Genomic DNA, 12,234 nt, shown 5'->3' with positions numbered 1-12,234 from the left:
ATAATAGAAAATGCTCTGACATCAGAATTAATCTGTGAACTCCCCATTGGACAGCTCCTAGTGAGAGGATCCTGCCCTCCTTGTACTAGGCCAGTGGTTCTCAACCTTCCTAATGCCGCGACCCTTTAATACAGTTCCTCATGTTGTGGTGACCCCCAATTTCATTGTTACAAATTGAACATAATTAAAGCATAGTTATTAATCACAAAAACAATATGTAATTATATATGTGTTTTCCGATGGTCTTAGGCAACCCCCGTGAAAAGGTCATTCGACCCCCAAAGGGGTCGCGACCCACAGGTTGGGAACCGGTGTCCTAGGCCCACTGGCTTCAGTCTCTCCAGGCAGCTGCTAAACCATGACCAGCAGCCTGTTGTCACCAGGAAATAAATACCTATGAACTAAGGCCAAAAAAAAAGATGCCAGTGGTGCTGACTGAGGTGAGAGACAGATGTGTGATGCCAAGGTTATCTGGGATATAGAGAGAAACCACAGAAGGAAATGATGAACTTGTGGATGAAAGTTGCAAGATAACAGATATTTAAATGTTTGATGATTAAAACAGACAATTCATGTAACCTTTCCTTCTTATATCAATACAACCAGGTTTTAAATGACATGACAGTACCAGGAAACATACCATGATACTCTTTGCTGTCCCTATTCATGAGACACCTGTTCTTCCAGATCTGAGATACTGAAAAAGTGCAGCCAATGTGGTTATATGGACACAACAGCTCAGCAATTCAAGGGCCCCTCTTTTCTCAGCTGTGATGGCTGAGAACAGAGAACAAAGCACAGCTATCAGGAAGAGTAAGGCCCTCTAGAAGACCAGAGGGAATGGTCTCCCCTAGAATGACTGTTGCAACTGTGGGGGCAAAGGGAGTTGGAGCTGCCAACACTGGCTCATTGGCATTTTATCATAAAAGATACCTGCTTATGAAACAGTATTTCTAAAAGAAGCCTTCAGGACACAAGTAGTGACATACATATATGTCCTGACTTAGTAAATTACCCTCTGGCAAGTAGATAAAGCAGATACTTTCGCAAGTTACAAAAATTTTTTATTTAAGAATAGCCTTGCAAGCATAGATTACACCAAGTCAAAACAAACAGTCATTTTCAAATGATGTACTGACTTTTAAATAGCATCGTCATAAAATGGAAGCCTGACAGCTCAATTCCATCACCAACTGAGCTGCAGGTAAATGGACGTCTCATAACTTTGGTGTGCCTGAAATGCACACCCCAGGCACCAGCAAGACACCTTGGAATCACTCACTGTACCATGAACATCCTAGGTCAAGCCCAGAACGGGCTTAACAATGTGCATCTGTGGTGAAAGCAGGAAGGGGTCTCACTACAGGTTTCCCAAGACCCTCTGAGAACTTGAGGCCACCTGCAGTCATAATCCAAGAGCCCTCCACAGAGTGTGGTATTGGGGGTGGGGGAGGAGAGAAGGACCACAAGGAGAGAACTGAAGGCCCTGCAAAGAGCCAGGAGACAGCATTCCAGACAGGTGGGAACACATGAAGCGTGCAGCCAGGATGCATAAGAAGTGTGGCCACACAGAGCAGGACAGAAAAACCAGGAGAGGTAGACCACACCAGCCACCACCAGGGTAATGGTGAAATAAAACAGTGAAGCCCAACTAAGGAAGAGTGTACAGCAAGAAATATCTCTAGGAGTTGACATCAAGTTTTAAAAAGAAAAGCCAATCTGCTGAATAATGCAAATACAATATAAACAGAGGGGAGGAAGAACACTCCCTAAAGAAGCTACCTCCTGTCTCAAAAAGAGGAGGGGTTGGGAATGATGGGGAGGGTGAGAAAGGAGGGGACTTTCAGGTTTCACACCATACTTGTGAGTTTGAGCAATTTCTATTACAACTGTACTCATCTTGTGAAACATTGTGAACATCCACTGGAGGGGGGGGAGGGGACTGTACTTATCTATTGGATTCTTTTTAAAATGTTTTATTTTAAAATATTTTAGGCTTATAAAAAAGTTGCAAAAAAAGTTCAGATCAACTCAGCTTTCCCTGAATGTTAACATCACATTGCAACCACAATAAAATTATCTAATCCCAAACATTTATGACACCATGCTATGAACAACTGCACAGACCTTATTCCAGCCCAGGACCCACAACCCTGAAGTTGAGGTCATGTTCCCTTGTCCTCCTAATCAGGTTAATTTTAATGATATAAAATGAAACAATACTTTTAAAAATTGCATGAAAGAATGGAAGCAGTTTCTGCTTTGCACACAAATAGAGTTACAGAAAAGCACACAAGATGATTGAAAAGGCAGAATTCACCCTAGCCAGTTTGGCTCAGTGGATAGAGCAGTGCAGACCAAAGTTCCGGGTTCAATTCTGGTCAAGGGCATATACCTCAGTTGCAGGCTCCTTATCGGGCCAGGCCCTGGTCAGGGCTTGTGCAGGAGGCAACCAATTGATGTGTTTCTCTCACATGTATGTTTCTCTCTGTCTTTCCCTTTCTCTTTCACTCTCTCTAAAAATCAATGGAAAAATATCCTCGGGTGAGGATTAACAAAAATTTTTTTAAAAGGGCAGAATTCTACATCTCCACCTCTCTATCTTTCTTCTCCCCTCCCTCCCCACCTCCTTTCCCTCTCAAATTACCCAGAAATCTGCAGAGGTACCCTTAAATCTGCAGCAAGCAGGGAATGACCCACAGGCAGGCAGAGAACCAGGATAAGGCTGTGCCAGTCTCCACCAGCCAAATCACAGCCTAGAGACTGGTGGAAGGTCAGGACAGTCAGGAAGGTCTCAGCCAGAGGAGCATTAGCCCACACCTAAGGAGACCCCATCTACCTCACAAACCTTAAGAGCAGCAAGACCTAAAAGGAGCAAACTGCTTCCCACAGCAAAACTCAAGAGGATTTACAGGAATGCAAAACTGTGCAGCGCCCACTGAGGCAAAATTCAGTGTTTGGCATCTAGATATTCCCAATCATGGAAGTTAAAACAATCTGAGAAAAGAAAGAAAGAAAAAAGGATGGTATAACATAAATATACACAAACTCATACTAATGTAAATAAAAAATTGAATAAACAAAGAAACAGGTAGAAAAAACACATCTTCCCCACAAATCCTCTTGCATGGGCACTGAATTTAGTACTGGAATTTGAAGGACAAAGGAAGAAAAGTAAATAGTAAACATAGTTCAGGGACCAAGGTTAGCATCCCACATGCCATGGTGACAACCTGCACCCCCTGACAGGATGTCATGACAAGGCACTTCATCTCTGTGGTCATCTCCCACCAAAACTAAAACCAAAACTCCATCCTAAGGAGAAAACATCAGACAAGCCCAAATGGAGGACATTCTACAAAATACCTAAATGGTGCTTCTCAAAATTGTCAAGAAGAGGAAATCTGAATCAAGTCTGCAGTGTAATTTATAGTAATGAATCAATGCTGGTTTGTTTTGACAAATGTACCATGGTAATGTAAGATGTTAGCAATCAGGGGAAGCTGGATCAGAGATACACAGGAATTCTCAATTATCTTTACAATTTTTCTGTCCATCTAAAACTTTTCCAAAATAAAAAGTATAGTGAAAAAAAATCTCGTCATGTAATTAAGAAACTATAACACATGAGAAAAATCAATCAATTGAAACCAACCCAGACTTGACACAGATGGCAAAATTAGTAGACACAGTCATTAAACAATTACAATGACTGAGTTCCTCAATAAACAAAAGCTTAACTAGAGGCATGTTAAGTATGAATTTTAGAGGTGAAAACTATACCACGAGCGATGAAAACCACACTGGATGGGATTAGCGGCAAAACAAACATTCAGAAAGAAAGATCAGTGAACTCCACTACCCTGAGCTGAACAAAGAGAACAGGTGATTGTGAGAGAAGATGAGTGTAGCACTAGTGAACTGGATCAACTGCAAGCAATTGAACAGATGTGTGACTGGCATTCCCACAGGGCATGAAGGACAGAAAAAAATATTTGAAGCAATCAAATTTTCAAATTTTAATGAAAACTATAAACTTGGAGATTGAAGGAGCTCAATGAACCCCAAGACTAAAGAAACATGAAGAAAACTGCACCAAGGTACATCACAGAGATAAAAGGAAACTCTTAAAGAGCAGCCAGAGAGAAAGACCACACAAAAAAGGATACAAGGATAATACCAGAGTCTCGAAGGAAACAACCTGAGCAAAAAAACAAAAACAAAAACACACACACAAAAAAACAAAAAAACCAGAGAGCAGAATCTTTGGAGAATTAAAAGAAAAATATTGTTACCTGGGGGGTTCAACACCCACTGAAAATCCTCCAAAAACAAAGCCATGTGAATACACTAAAAATCATTCACCGTGATACTTTATATGGGTGAATTATTTCAATAAAGGTGGTTTCATACATACACACACACACGCGCGCGCACACACAGCTGAAATAAAAACTTTTTCAGACATACAAAAACTGAAAGAACTTATGAGCAAAACCACACTACAAAAAATGTTGACAGGAATACTTCAGCCTGAGGGAATGACACTGGATGGAAATAGGAATCTACACTAGAAATGAAAAGCACCAAAAATGGCAATGACGCAGACAGATACATCAGACTTTTTCTTTTAAAGATGTCCCACTATTTAAACAAAAACAACAGCTTAGAACACATGTAAAAGTAAAATGTAAGAAAACAATAGCAGGGTACTAGGATCTGCCGCAGCTGGCGGGAGGGAGGTGGCCAGGGAGTCTGGATGGCGGCCTCCGAGTCTGCATGCGCAGCCTGCAAAGGCTTTTTTGGGGGCACTGGGTTAGCAAGGAAGAGGACGTCAGCAATGAGAGGTTTTTCTGGGGTGTTTTGGAGAGGAAGGTAAAGCTGCAGCTTCCGGAATGAGAAGGCGAAACTTTGTCCTGGTAAGGCTGAGGGGAGCTTTAAAGCTCCTAAAACTGAGGTCTCGTAATGGATTGGTAAACAAGAGGAATCAGAGTCTGCTACCTCACGCTGAGCATCTCATAACAAATAACAGACTGAGCTGAAAAGCCCTAGTCTAGAGAAATGGTCAGGAGAAGCTGGATGAGCTGATGGAGGCCAAAGCATTTCAGAGACAACCAGAAAGAAATACACATTAGTGACCTATACCTAATGAGAATGACTTGGAAGTTTGAGTACCCTCCCCCACACCCGACTGTCCAGTGGACCAGCGTGTCCACAAAAGAGAGCAGGATCCTGGAAGGTTCTGTGAAGAAGAAACCAGGAAAGCACAGCAGCTATGAGAGCAAGGGGCTCTTGAGAGTGCGGTCAGCTATAAGGGAAAAAGAAAGACCTATTAGAAGGGTCTTTTTTTGTGTTTATCAGAGGAGACTCAACAAAAGAGGTAAGAACTTGAACAAGATAAAGTTTAAGTTGCTTAATTTGGCACTATGTTTGTTTGCAGTAATTTCCTTTGGTGTCTCCAACACGCCCATTATACACCCTGGTGTTTTACTTGAGGTAAAACAGTAATGCTCTTAAGTGTTAAGCATTGACAAGTTCAAACTTACTACTTTACCAATGAATATGTATTTGCTACCTTGGTGCTACTTCACACTTAGAAAAACTGAAATTATAAATAGCAGTGAATTCATGTTTTCCCCGAGGCTACACTAAGGAAAGTAAAAGCAGAAAGGCTTCTATTCCAAAGGGAACTAGTACAAGGGAAATGGTTTCGAGGGGGGAAAAAACAAAACCCTAGAACCTGATTAGTTGTGCGGTAATGTAGTATGTGCATAATATAATGTGACGTGCATAGGATTCAGATCCAAGAAATGTAACCTCATACCATGGCTATTATCTAAATTATCTTCATCTGTAAAGTGAGTATGAACCTGATTGCCTCAAAGGTTTGTTTTGAGGCCTCATGAAGTGTAAAGTGTTATAAAGTGTTAGATAAATGTTACTCATCCTTCTAACAGAAAAAGAAAAGAAACAATAGCAGAAAGGCTGGGAGGACAGATATAGATGTACACTATTTTAAGGTTATTACACTATAAAAGTGATACTCAGTAGATTTAAACTTAATCATATCCATAATCACACTAGATGTAAATGGTCTAAACATCCATTAAAGGGAGATTGTAGACTGAGTTTCTTTAAAAAGCAATATCTGAGGGAGTGACATCAGAGGAATGGTGGCTTGAGAGGCACCTTTTCCTCTCCCCATGAAATTTCAACAAGTAAACCAACTATAATTCAACAAAGAAATCCTTGCTCAACTCAGACGCACACCTGAGAGACCCACGCACTGAAACATCTAAAGGTGAGCAACTAGGAATAAACGGGGAGATGAGAAGGGAGAGCACAAACGACCCTGCAGACACAGTCCTGCAGCCTGGAGCTCAAGGCTGAGGGGGAAGGGAAGGGGAGAGACACGGCCAGTAAGTGGAAAGGGAGCAAACTGACTGAGTAAGCAGACACCTGACAGAGCATGAAGTTCTGCCATGGGCCATCAGTGGTGTTCCAGACAAAGAAACGGAACCATAGAACCCTGCTTCCCCTTAGACTCCCAAACTATCCCTCCCGTTGCCTTGGAGTTGGGTCCAGGAGCATATTATCTGTAAACCAAGAACTGTTGTAGTAACCGCTGTTTCCCTCTGTGACTAGTCTGCAGGAGGGGTGCTTGTGGTGGGACCCCACAAAAGTCGGGTCGCCATTATGATGAGGGCAAAACAAAGCCACCCTCATTCACTGCAGGTGGGAATATAAATGGGTACAACCACTATGGAAAGCAATCTGGCGATTCCTCAAAAAATTTAGAGAGCTACCATACAACCCAGCAATCCCTCTCCTGGGTATATATACCTAAAAAACTCAAAATCATGTATTCACAAAGATATGTGCACCCCTATGTTCATTGCAGCATTATTCACAGTGGCCAAAACATGGAAACAACCAAAGTGTCCCATGATAGAGGACTGGACAAAGAAAATGTGGTACATATACTCAATGGAATACTACTCAGCCATAAGAAAGGATGAAACAGCATAATTTATAACAACATGGAAGGACCTTCAGAAATTATGCTAAGTGAAATAAGTCAGTCAGAAAAAAATAAGAACTATATGATTTCACTCATATGTGGGATATAAAACTGAAACTCGTAAACACAAACAGCAAGCAGTGTGGTGATTGCCAGAGGGAAGGGGGTGGGGGAAAAGAGGGTCCTAATATAAGGTGACAGGAGAAGATTTGACTTTGGGTGGTGGGTGCATGGTGCAATATACAGATATTGTAACATAGAAACCCACACCTGAAACCTATATGTTCATATTGACCAATGTCACTCCAAGCAATTTAATTAATATTTTTTAAAAGCAATACCCAACTCTAGGCTGTCTACAAGAACCCTCTTTAAATATAAAGTAGTTTCTACTTAAAAAGATGGAAAGAATACAGCATAATAATACTAGTAAAAAGAGAGTAGCTATTGTAAAATCAAAATAGCTTGTAGGACAAAGACCATCAGAGATAAGAAGGTCATTTCGCAATAATAAAGGGGCAGATTATCAAGAGGATGTAAGCCTCAATGTTTATACCCCTAAATAACAGAGCTTCAAAATAAAGTAAAAACAAACTGCACAGAGAAATACACAAAATCACATACATCCTTAGAGATTTCAATACCTTTTTCTGAATGCAGTTGTCCCTCAGTAGTCTCAGGAATTATTAATTCCAGGACTCCCTGCAGATACCAAAATGCAGATGCTCAAATCCCTTATATAAGATAGTTGTATTTGCATATAACCTACACATACCCTCCTGTATACTTTTTTTTAAAATATATTTTTGATTTCAGAGAGAAAGGGAGAGAAAAAGGATGGGAACATCAATGATGAGAGAGAATCATCGATGGGCTGCCTCCCCCACACCCTCACTGGGGATCAAGCCCGCAACCCAGGCACGTGCCCAGACCGTGACTTCCCAGTTCATAGGTCGATGCTCAACCACCAAGCCACACAGGCCAGGCCTCCTGTATACTTTTAAATCATCTCTAGATTACTTGTAATACCTAAAATAATGCAAATGCTATATAAATAGTTGTTATACTGTATTGTTTAGGAAATAATGACAAGGAAAAAAAAAGTCTGTACATGTTCAGTATAGAGCAACCATCATAGGCCTAAGTACACAGTATCCATCAGTAATTACATAACTTTTTTCCCCCAAGTATTTTCTATCCATAGTTGGTTGAATACATGGATGCGGAACCTAAAGATGCAAAGGGCTAACTGAAAATGATAGGACAGGTACACAGAAAGTCAGTAAGGATATTAATTGTCCACTACTGAAGGGTAGTTAATAAGGCTCATCGCCAGGATAATGGGATTTAAGGTAGATTGTACCCCCTTTTATGTTTTCTTATGCTTTCTACATGGGTGGAAAATGGAAATAAATTCACAATGGACCTCGTGGTCCATTTTCTAAGCAAAAGGAAAATAGTGAAACACTGGCTTAGGTGCTTAGGACATCTGTCCCTAATTCAGGAAACATTTATTGAGAACTGACAATGGGCAGGCTGTATGAGAAACAAACCTCTCTTGATTCTACCTCAGAATCCAGCCACAGCAGCTGATATTTAACCCATCACCTAGAATGCACATTAACAGAGCTGAACCTATGGTCAGGGCCTCCAATAAGCCCAGAGCCTGTACTTCTTAATCACCAAACTCCTGGAACAAAAAACTTCCCTCAAAGCTGCTTTTCTCTGAACACTATGTTAGAAAAAAATAACACAGGAAACAGATTTTAACCAACTCCATTATCTAATCAAGAAACACCCTAGCCCTGGCCAATGTGGCTCAGTTGGTTGGGCAAAATCCTATGCACCAGAAGGTTGCTGGTTCCATCTCCCTACCTCACCCCAGATTGCGGGCTTGATCCAGGTTGGGGGGCATGCAGGAGAAGTTTCTCTCTCTCTCTCAAAATCAACTTTTAAAATCTAAAAAGAAAGGAAGACACCCTGGAGAGTGAACCCAACCCGTATCTAATCACCACCAGTGATCTTGCTAGTGGCTGACTTCATCCAATTTAGCAAAGACACTTAGATATCGTTACTCCCTCCCCCCACCCCCAAGTGATAAACCTTAAAACCAATTAATACATAAAACATTCATATCAACTCTGAAGAACTGTTACACAATTATTTCAAAGTACCAGACAAGCATAAGCCTATATCCATTCCAAAAGAACTCCCTGCCACCCAGCAACCACTTCCCCACTCTTCTGATTATCTATTTAAAGCCAACATCATAGGACGGGTGAAGAGGAGTGAGAATGTAACAACCCATGTTGGACTGGAAAAACTAAAAACTGACATATAAATGTGTTGTTTAAATTAGAAAAAGAACATCCCCTAACAGTTAGAGCCATGGTGACAAGGGTATGAGTTCCTTTAGCTCTGTTACCACCCACTCAACCTCCTGATACAGCAGCCCCGGAAAGATCTGGAATAAACATGTAGATTCCAAGATTCCAGGGGACAGAGCTTTAATGTCATTTAGTCCTACTTGGCAAAGGGGAAAGTGCAACCTTTTCACTCCTTGCATTCATTTGTTCTGTTGTGTTTTGGCACATTTGGTCCCATCCCTTATACACCAAAGCTAAAGGAAGTTCAATCTTACAGGAGACGGGGTAGAATGGTTGACAAAGAACAAAAGACCCGTTTCAAGTTGAAACAAAAATGACTACTAAATGACGGTTTCAAACACCTTAAGCCTTTAATTTTAATATCTGTAAAATTAAACTTGATATCCTGGGCTCTTGTGAGGAGGCTTCAGTCAAAAGCACATCACTGTTATTGCTTCTTTAGACCATTTAAAAACCCTAAAATTGCATGGGGGAAAAAAGTAACATTAAGACTGTGTGAGAGCCCCATCATGTGGCTCAATGGTTAAGTATCGACCTATGAACCAGGAGGTCAGAGTTCAATTCCCAGTCAGGGCATACACCCGGATTTGGGGCTCAATCCCCCTTTGGAGGGGGGTGGGGGGGAATACAGGAAGCAACTGATCAATGATTCTCTCTCATCATTGATGTTTCTATCTCTCCCTATCCCTTCCTCTCTGAACTCAATAAAAAAATATATTTTTAAAAAACACTGTGTGAACTATACTTATACTTATTGTGAGGTTTAAATATGTAACAATGTACAGATTAGAACACAAGTTACCTTATTTCCCAAAATAGGAAAATGACCTAGAACATTATCCATTCAAAGAAATCTACTGGTGTTTCAGTGAGAGAAACTGTTTTTATAGATGTTTAGTTTTTATCTTAATGAAAAAATCAAATCTGTGTGTGTACACACACACACACACATACACCACCACCACCACCAATGGGGGACTCCAGACCTCAACTTCCTGTCCTGAATTATCTCCTAAACCTAGATGTCCCTTTCAGCTACCTGTTGGGTATCCAGTCACTCCTGCCACTGCTCAAATCCATTATGCTCAAATCACAGCTTCTCTCTGTCTCCCATCTCCACAGCAACACTGCCATCCTAATCACCGTGTCTAAAGAATCTAATTGCACAGCTTCCCAAGCCCCACACTCTGTGGAATCCTGCCTTGAACCCTCCATCCCAGAGCAGTCATGGAGATAAAGGTCTCATGCCTACCTCACTGGGTTTCCTGCCCTACACCCCTCTTCCAATACCTGGTTCTGCTCACCCCCTTTCAGGACCCTCCTAGCTCCTAGGTCTGGCATTCCAACCTTGCCTGTGCCCCAAATCTTTAGACACATCAAACTACTCTCTGCTTTAGGTCCATTCTGTTTTCCTCACCCAAAATTCCTTTTCTAATCCCCATGGCCATTTGTTCTGATTTTACTTATTACTCAAAACCCATCCAAATGCTACTGCCTTGGTGGAGCCTTTGTCAACCCCAACCCCAAGAGACATGGTCTCCTCGCTTCCCATTGCACATTTCCTCTCACAGGAGCTTCTGGCTGATCTCTCTGTGAGCATTGCATCTTATTGCAGACTATAAGTGCCGCAAGGGTAGAAGACAGAACCTCATACACCTATTTTCACAAGTAACACTATGGCCTCATGGAAGAGCATACCCTTGGACTACGGGAGTCCCACACACACTTTTAAACTTCCATTTTTCTTCTGTAATTGGAATAATGCTCACATCAGAGGATCTTTAAGGATTAAAAGGCGAAGCAGCTGCCCAATGCTGACAGACAGTAAGCATTCCAGGTGCCGTTACTCTTCATCCTGGAAACCCAGCTGAGTATTATACAGCATATTGTACATAACAGGTGTTAAATATTTACTGAACAGAAGGAAGTATGTCGGACACTGAGAATTATTATTTTGATTTACACGAGTAGGTGTATAAAAAAATGTTTGGCTCAGTGGAAGGGTTTGGCTCAATGGAAGGGTTCCAAGTTAAATTCCGGTCAAGGGCACATACCTTGGTTGCAGGCTCCTCCACGGCCTGGGCCCTGGTGGGTGCGTGCAGGAGGCAACCAATCAATGTGTTTCACATTGATGTTTCCCTCTCTCTTCCACACTCTCTAAAAAGCAATGGAAAAATATCCTCGGGTGAGGATTAGAAAAATATGTATACCAAAAGATTCACAAAGAAAGTTCTTATAATAGAGACTGATTTAATTCTGAGGGCTACGAATAAGGAAAGCTCAAACCACAACTTGTCAAAAATGGAATTGCTGACCCACAGGTGGATATGCAAACCGAACAAGGCTAGCAATTCACAGGGTTGCCCCTCTCTGGACTCTTCCACCATGTCCCAGATGTAGAGTGAGCTTCCATTGGACTCAGAGGCTATGTCCAATCCAGAGGTGAGAGCAATTCACAAGGTCCATGAAAAACAACAGGAGCTCTTACCTGGTTCTCTCCACAATGTAGAACACGCTAAGACTGCTTTCCCAACCAGGCTTCCAGGTCACTGGAAAATAAATGACCTCGAGTCCTCCAACCCTGTCATAACATTCTCAATAATCAAGAAATTTCTCTTAATATAGAAATACCTCTGAGAGAAAATTTGGAGTACTTTCTCTTCTCATCTCAATAAAACCTGAAAAATATCATTTTCATATACAGAAATTACAACTTATGATAAAGAGCTCCAGTAAAGATGCTAATAGGATTGTATGTCATCATTTCATAATAAATGGCCTAAAGAGGTGAATGATTTATTGAAATAAAGGTCCTGAGTCCTCATT

General features: G+C 41.3%; 1 protein-coding gene across 13 annotated transcripts in view; it reads right to left on the bottom strand.

The window, feature by feature from the left end:
• Positions 1-12,234, bottom strand: part of ANKRD11 (ankyrin repeat domain 11) — a 271,667-nt gene that overhangs the window by 135,982 nt on the left and 123,451 nt on the right. For 5 of the 13 annotated variants that reach the window (XM_036346973.1, XM_036346971.1, XM_036346969.1 and 2 more), the window contains 2 exons: positions 12,040-12,086; positions 11,897-11,957 (listed from right to left, as the gene is read on the bottom strand). The exons of the other annotated variants lie outside the window; for them this stretch is intronic. The gene's annotated coding sequence lies outside the window, so the exon portion shown is untranslated. Of the gene's footprint in view, positions 1-11,896; positions 11,958-12,039; positions 12,087-12,234 lie in introns of those variants that run through there. 13 annotated transcript variants of the gene reach the window in all.

This window comes from Myotis myotis, unplaced genomic scaffold (genome assembly GCF_014108235.1).
Source record: "Myotis myotis isolate mMyoMyo1 unplaced genomic scaffold, mMyoMyo1.p scaffold_m19_p_19, whole genome shotgun sequence".
In the NCBI taxonomy this organism is placed as follows: domain Eukaryota; kingdom Metazoa; phylum Chordata; class Mammalia; order Chiroptera; family Vespertilionidae; genus Myotis; species Myotis myotis.
Note: the sequence above shows the minus strand (reverse complement) of the source record. Positions and strands in the feature narration are given on the sequence as shown.